An 8098-nucleotide genomic window follows, 5' to 3' on the forward strand; every position below is an offset into this window, starting at 1 on the left:
CATTGTAAATTCACCGCAGCATGATCTAGCTTGCAAGAAATCCTTCCATTCGTCCACGTCAAATGACACCCAATAAAGCGAAGATCAACCAAACCACAAGTGTCAACAAAGCACAAATCATGTATCTCATAGTTAGAAACTGGTTCCCCACATTCTTTGTCTTGGATTGCCAAAGGTGAGTTATAATCTCCTATAATGAGCCAAGGTTCCACAATAATTTCTCCAAGGAGGGTAAAAAAAGTCCATAAGGGTCTCCTTATCATGATAGAATAAAGGTCATATACAAATGTCACTAAAGAAGACCGAGTCGTAATTAAGCAACGAACACGACAATGCATATATTGATCTGTTGTATTGAGAACATCCAAAGTGACCCTATGCATATCCCATAGAAGCAAAATACGACCTCTATTATAATAAATGAAATTATTTGTCATCCCCATACTTGAGAATTTTCTTCGCATGATGACATCTAAGGAGTCTTCATTAAGCTTTGTTTCAATAAGTGCTATAACTTGAATTGCCTTTTGCTTGAGGTGGTGGATGCCCCCCCCCCCCCCCCAATGTTTTAGGGCTTTATGGAAGCCCCTAATGTTTCAAGATGCAATCTTCATCGTCCACGAGATGAGCGGGTTGCTCTAACCCATAAATGCCTCCCATTTTGCAGAGTCTCCACATGTGCCAAAGTTGAAGTTGGTAAAGATGATAGTGTCACTTCATGTTCTTCCACAATAGGTCCCGGAATCAGATGAGGGATGAAGGTACAATCTGAAATGATAGTGTTTGTGTCCTCCATGCCTAAAGTGACAGAAGTAGCCTCACTTGAATCAATTTCCTCTTGATACGTAGCAACCTCCCTAACACCGGCTTGAGTATCGGTTGAATTTGATGATGAGGCCACACTATTCTCGGATGGAAGGGGTGATACCATAGTCGATTGCGAAAGAGGATCGAGCACATTTGGACTAACAAACACTACATGGGGGTGGTGATGATTCTATCTCCTTTGGAATCAATTCTTCAACAATCGTTGTAGTCAATGCAAGGTCTTATTCCGAACACAATCCATTTGTGGTTGAGTGACATCAACGGCTTGTGGAGGCCCTTGAGGAGGAATTGATTGCCTTTTTCTATACCGAAATTGTTGCCTTCCTCTTGTAGATTGTGAGAGATTGGGACGACTGTCATTTTGTGTCAATTTCCGGCCAAAATTCTTACAATCCTCTTTACAATGTCCAAGTCTTCGATAATCATTGCAAAAATCGGGCATTGCTTCATAAATGATCCTTAGGTCAAGTTAAGCACTAGTAGGTAATGTAATTGGAACCTCTCTTATTTTCTCATCATGAACTGAGATCTCCACCAAGAGCCTAGCAAATGTCAATCTTTTCCTTGTATGGGTCAATTTGTCGGTATACATCAGTCTTCCTATCTCTGAGCGAATGAGTCTAAGAACTTTGGGGACCAACAGTCCGATGGCAATCCATGAATTTGTACCCAAGCGGGGATATACCTTCCATCCTCATCAAACCAAAAACAACGCGACATAATCTTTAGAAACAAAGGAATCGCATATGCAAAATATGGTCCACCAAGTAGTACTTTATCATGATCTTGTAATGTATCAAAACAATATACAACCCAACCACTTTTATGCATGAAAATTTTGTATGGCACTCTCGATCTAGATGCAACAAAAGAGAATCCATTCCTTCCCGGATGTCTCCCCATGAAGCAACCAACAAGACAAAATCTAACCGAATCTTCCACAGTCTCAATGTCTTCATACTTAAAAACTCAAACGCTGCCCAGTTGGTTGAGATTGTTGTAATCAAGTCGCCATCTTAGTTTGTCGAGTATCCTTGAATATGTTTGCCCATGAACCATACTTCTTTTGTCCCTGAGGAACTGTTGCTTGAGTAACCTTCTCATACGTAGGTGGAGCTTGACCGACTTCATTTCCGATAGCAGCTTCATCATCTCCGACAGTGATGGAGTTAACTCCTCCGGCGAGGTTAGGTAAGGGAGTTGTTTGAGGGAAAGAAACTCTATCCTTTGGGAGGGGAGGAAAGTGACTTGGAGGGTCACTTGCCGCCTCATTCACCACCTCAGCATCTTGAAATTGATGTGGCATCATGACTTAAGAGGAGGACTGTCCAACCGAGAAGTATTGATTGGGGCATTGCAGCTTCAAGGTTTGATGAGGGTGGTAGGTGGCTTAGAGCCACCTCATCAGCTATAACATCCACATCAACGTGAGGAGCAGTAACATCTCCCAAATTACTAGATCTATATGCTTCATATGGGGCCTTGGTTTGACTTAAAGGGAATACTTGAGTCTTTTTTCCTTTTTCCCCATTAGGAATATTTACCACGTAATAAGTTTGAAAACCAAATTGGATGAGGAGGTGGCAACCAATTCAACGTGCTTGATTTTATCATCGTGTCCAACTACTCACTCATCCCTTCGGATGGGTCTAGTGGTTAGCGCATAAGATGTTGCCACCATGAGGTCTGAGGTTCGAATCTCGGCAAAGCCAAGGTAAATGCCTCCCTGATGTGCTAGTCATTATTCCAAAGGCTAGTAGCCGCTCGTGATTTACCTCCTCCGTGTTGGTCCTGTTGGAGTGTATACTAAAAGCCTAGCTTTTGTAAACATTTATTTTTGAAATAAAAGAATCACATTGGTCAATATCTGTATTTATTTGTTAAATGTAATTGTTCAACTAATTTATAAAGTAGATAACATGGAGTGTGGTGTCACACTCAGGAGATCATGTTGTCGGTTCTCTATAAATTATAAACAGTTGCTCACGACTAAAATGGAAAGGAACAAACCATCAGAATAGTCGTAGTGTAATTAAGTATTAGTTTATCTTGACTAATAAATTACACTGATACACTTTAAGTGTATTGAGTAGGATCATTTAGGTAAGTTCTTTTTGTACTGACTTAGTAAAAGAACTAGACCTTAGTTATTATGGAAGTGTGTGCTCTTAATCCTAATATAATAACAAGCACATATATTTAATATTTATTTCTTTGACTTATCAAAGGGTGAGGTTTAGCTCGATAAATCAATATGTCCGATAAGTTGGGAAATGATATTACTTATAGTGTGTGTTGTTGATTATAGAAGGAATCTGTGTCCTAGTTATCTAGGTTGAGAATGTCCCCAAGAGGAGCTCATAAGGATTGTCATGTTAAACCCTGCAGGTGGACCTAGTCCGACATGACAATGAAGTTGAGTGATACTACTCTTGGAACTAGATATTAATTAAGTGAGTTGTCAGTAAATTACTTAATTAGTAGACATTCGTAATCTTAAACACAGGGAAACTTACATACTCATGATAAGAAGGAGCCCATAATGTAATTTGGGATTGATGCGGTAGTGCGATAATAACTCTCTAGTGGAATGAGTTATTATCGATGAACTTGAGTTGTGTGTTCAGGGCGAGCACGGGATACTCAAGCTCATCGGAAGGCTAAAACCAATTTCTCCTCTAGGTCCCTGTCGTAGCCTCATTATAGCCTCAAGTCCATTCAAATATAAGGCTCTTCTTGGTGTCCAAGAAGGGGGCCGACCATTGCTTGGTGACCAAGTAATGGCCGGCCACATCCTCTTATAGGGGCTGGCCCTATTGCTTGGTGACCAAGCTTGTAGGGGCCGACCAATATTAATTCAAATAGGAGGATTGTTTTGAATTTTTAAAATCTTCTCTCTGTAGAAAACTATAAGTTTTAAAAGAGAGATTTTAATTTTTAAAACTATCCTTATTTGAATTAGGTCACATGTTTTAATAGAGAGTTTTAAAAGTTTTAAAACTTTCATTTTTTAACCATCCTCATGGTTTAAAAAAAAAAGGGAGATAAGTTTTAAAATTAAAATTTTCTATCATCATGTTAAAAAAAGGAAATTTTGTTAGAGAAGTTTTAAATTTTAAAAACATGGTTTTAATTTTTAGAACTTTTCTTTTTTAACTCTAGGAAAGAGAGCATGTAAAATTTTATAAGAGTTTTTCTTCTTGTAAAATTTTATAAAAAAAATTATTTTTCTTTCCTAAATATGGTGGTCAGCCACCTTGGTACCCAAGCAAGGGCCCGGCCAAAACACAATCCTAAACCAAATAGGATTGATCACAACCATTGATTGGTGATTGATTCAATCAAGAGGAAAGAAAAGGAAAAATAAAAAGGAAAAAGGAAAAACTCTTGGATGATTTTATTTTTTGTAAAAGGTTTTTCCTTATTTGCCTTGGGCAAGTAATATAAAAGAAGGGGTGAGGGGGGCTTCATGAGACACAACTCTTATTCTCTTGCTTGGAGATCTCTTGGTGGCCGACCCTGTCCTTTCTTCCTTTCCCTTTGCTCTCTTCTAGGTGGTGGTGGTCGGATTTTAGAAGAAGAGGATGAAGCTTTTGTGTGGTGTTCATCTTGGAGGATCGTCGCCCACACGACCTCCAAGGCGAGGCGAGGAATACGGCAGAAGATCTCGAGGTTATTAGCTTACAAAGAGAAGATATAACTAGTAATTTTCTTCCGCATCATACTAGTTATTTTCTTTGTAAGAATTCTAAATACAAGAGGCAATTAGATCTAGTTTTTTGAATTTATTTTTCGAGTTTGTGTTTTCTTCTTTTTCGAATTTGTTATTCGATTGTTCTTTTTGGTTAACCTAGAGTTATTTAAGGAAATAAATATTAGCTTTCCTTAAAAGGCTTTGCCTAGGCGGTGGTGGTTGCTCCCATATCCAAGAAGGTCATGTGCCTCGCCAGTCCTGGAAGTCAATTTTGGAAATTAATATTTATAGAATTAATAACTTAGGTAGATTTGAATTAATAGTGTTAAATTCCGCTTGCGATTCAAATCTAAACCATTAAGAACAGATAAGTTAAATTTGGAATCAATGATGTTAAGTTCCGTCTACGATTCCTAATTTAACTTCTAAAGAACACAATAGGTTATTTAAGGAAAGGTTCGACACTTGTACAAAAAAAATTTGTATAGTAGAATCGGTACGTTTTCCTAGGACTAACCAACAAGTCCTGAAACGAGTTAACGGGGGCGCTGGGAGCGAACGTATTTACCTTATGCCACCTTGATTTTATCACCATGTCCAACTACTCACTAAGTAGTAATCACCATGCTCTTGCAATGTGTTAGTCCAAATTGAAAAAGAAGTCAACGTGATCACCAATTAATAATTGCCGACTAAATTTCCAAGCAAAATACAATTGTTGAACACCACCAATTCAAGTATCACCCAAAATAAAACTTGTGGTCCCCAGCCAAGCACCAATACAAAATTGTCACACTAACCTTTCAAAAATTGCACCACTCCAATTAATGATAGAATCCTATGCATTTACTGTCCATTAAGGCCGATTAATTCATCAAGGATCTTTTTTTCTGGAATAGGTTGGCTAGAGATGCAGTTTGCCAGAAAAAATTTTCAACAGTGAACATTGCAATGGAAGTTTGACCAGTCAAAGCCTTCTTTTGAGCACCCGAACAGAGGGGAGAAGGGGAATTCAAAGAAAACCAAGGAGAAGAAAGCCGAGGAAAATACAAAGGAGAAAGGGGAGGAGAGGAACAGATAGGGGAGGAGAGGAACGGATTGATCCAATAGATAAACAATATCTCCAGTGAGCCCCTATACCAGAGAAGACCATTCTGATATAGCCAGTGAGATATCCCCTTGGCACCCTCCAATTCCACCCAAGAACCACTGGAGAAAGGTCATCCACCACGAGTGGACGACCACCACCAAGAGGAAGAGTAAATCGGGAAAGAGTCTTCCAAAGTCGTCGGAAAAAAAAAACTAGGAGTCACTCACCTCATCGTGTGGAAGATGACCAAAAATCCACAATTAACTTGCAAGTGATAGAAATAGGCAAACTTATGCTTCTATAAATAAGAGTTATGGTCCCAGTTTACAGAGATAGTTTTATATTTTGTATCCTATCAATAAAACTCTAGATATTAGGAAATATGCAAATTGAAGATTATTCCCTAAAGACAACGGTAAACTATGAATTCTGGTATGCTTCTGCAATTCTAATTTTTATGGTTTCATATATATATATATATATATATATATATATATATATATCACTCTCGACGATTCCACCAGGACAAGGAGCCTCAAGGTAGTGCAAAAGTACACGATAGATATAGAAAAGAACCTGCCGAAGGAGGCGTTTCAGGGCGGCTTTATGCTGGAGGAGACAGATCTTCCATCGAGCAGTCGTGGTGCAAACCAAGCGCTTTGCCAACCTCACTGTCAACGATGCGGAGATGGGATCTTCACAGGGGTTATCCTGGTCTTCGACCCAGATAACATTCCCCACAAAGAGAAATGTTTGTGTAGCCGTGGCACGGAGCCGCCGATGAGTCCCAACTGGTTTAGGGTTTAGGGTTTAGGGCATTCATAGTCATGGAACCTCTCCATGAGTTTTTTCATTACCATATCTGCGCCACGCCAAAAATAAAAAACCTCATACATCTCTCCACTATAAAAAAAAACCTCTAACCAACTTCTTTATAGGTCACACACTTTTTCATTATATTTTAATTTATATATAAATAAAATTTAAATTCATATATTACCATTAAATAATATTAATAATTAAAAAATAAATTACATTATTAGAAATAAAAGACTTAAAATAAAAATATTTATTAACTTTTTAAATTAAAATTAAAATAATTATATTAATTAAAAATTTTAAAAAATAAATAAAAGAAGGAAAATGGAAGCCGCTTCTTCCCTAAAATGAGGGAACTCCCTTCCCATGTGTGCACTTATATGCCAAGACACTCCTTATGTATTTTATGGATAATTATTTAATAAAGGTAAGAATTTATTATTAATTATTTACTTTTCTATATGTATATGATTAATGATAAAGTTCCAGAGATTAATGGGTATATTAATCTGAAAATAGTCCTTGATCGGATAGATATCTAGAGGGTGTTAGGATCCTTCGTACGGAGGCTAGAGAGGGGGGGGGTGTGAATAGCCGACCCCAAATCGTCGCGTTTCTACAGAACGTGTTAGCGCAGCGGAAAATAAACACAGAAACGAAAGGGAAATAAGACAAACCTCAAACAAACCGATGTAACGAGGTTCGGAGATAAACTCCTACTCCTCGGCGTGTCCGTAAGGTGGACGAAGCCTATCAATCCGTCGGTGGATGAGTCCCCGGAGAACCGGCTAATAAATGCTCCTTGTGGGTGGAGAAACCTCGCCACAATACTTGTAACAACAAGAAAGGAGTACAAGGAAAGCAAGAAGCAAATACAAACAACAATATGAATGCAACACTCGCTTGCCTTCTCTGTCGATCGGAGGCGATGAAGCAGCAACTTCACAACCCAAACGCAGCAGTTGATCGACGACTGGAAGCTCACGCGAAGCTTCGGAAGCGAGCTCAACAAAGCTCAGAACCTCAGAGCACAGAAGCAGAAGCTTCAATCCAAGGAAGAAGAAGAAGGAAAGTTGTTGTTGCGATCACTGTAGACTCCCCTTATATCCTCTGGTATCTCCCTGCACTCTGCGAAGAGGAAACAGAAGCAACAGACGAAGTAGAGACTAGCCGTTGTGTCACAACGGCTAGTGCTGGACCGATCAGGCTCCATCCTGATCGGTCCAGGAGGATCTTGATCGGTCTGTGGACCGATCAGGCAACGATCAGTGGCCTACTGATCGTTTCCTGATCGGTCTTGTGGACCGATCAGGGATCCTCCTGATCGGTCTGTGGACCGATCAGGCTTCCTCCTGATCGGTCTGTGGGCGATCAGGCTACGATCAGTGACCTCCTGATCGTTTCCTGATCGGTCTGTGGACCGATCAGGCCCTAGGCTGATCGGTCCCCAGACCGATCCCCAACTCCCGGATTGCCTTGATCGTTTCCTTCTGCTTCGTTACTGATCGGTCTGGTGACCAATCAGCTAATCCCAGGTCTCACTGGATCGGTCACCAGACCGATCCAGATGACCACTTAGAGCTTCCCATCAGCCCTAAAGCCTCGAGAACGAGCTACCAAGTCCTCTCCGACCTTCTCATCCGGTCCAGAGAACGAGCTCCCGAGCC

Source organism: Zingiber officinale, chromosome 7B (assembly GCF_018446385.1).
Source record: "Zingiber officinale cultivar Zhangliang chromosome 7B, Zo_v1.1, whole genome shotgun sequence".
Classification (NCBI taxonomy): Eukaryota; Viridiplantae; Streptophyta; class Magnoliopsida; order Zingiberales; family Zingiberaceae; genus Zingiber; species Zingiber officinale.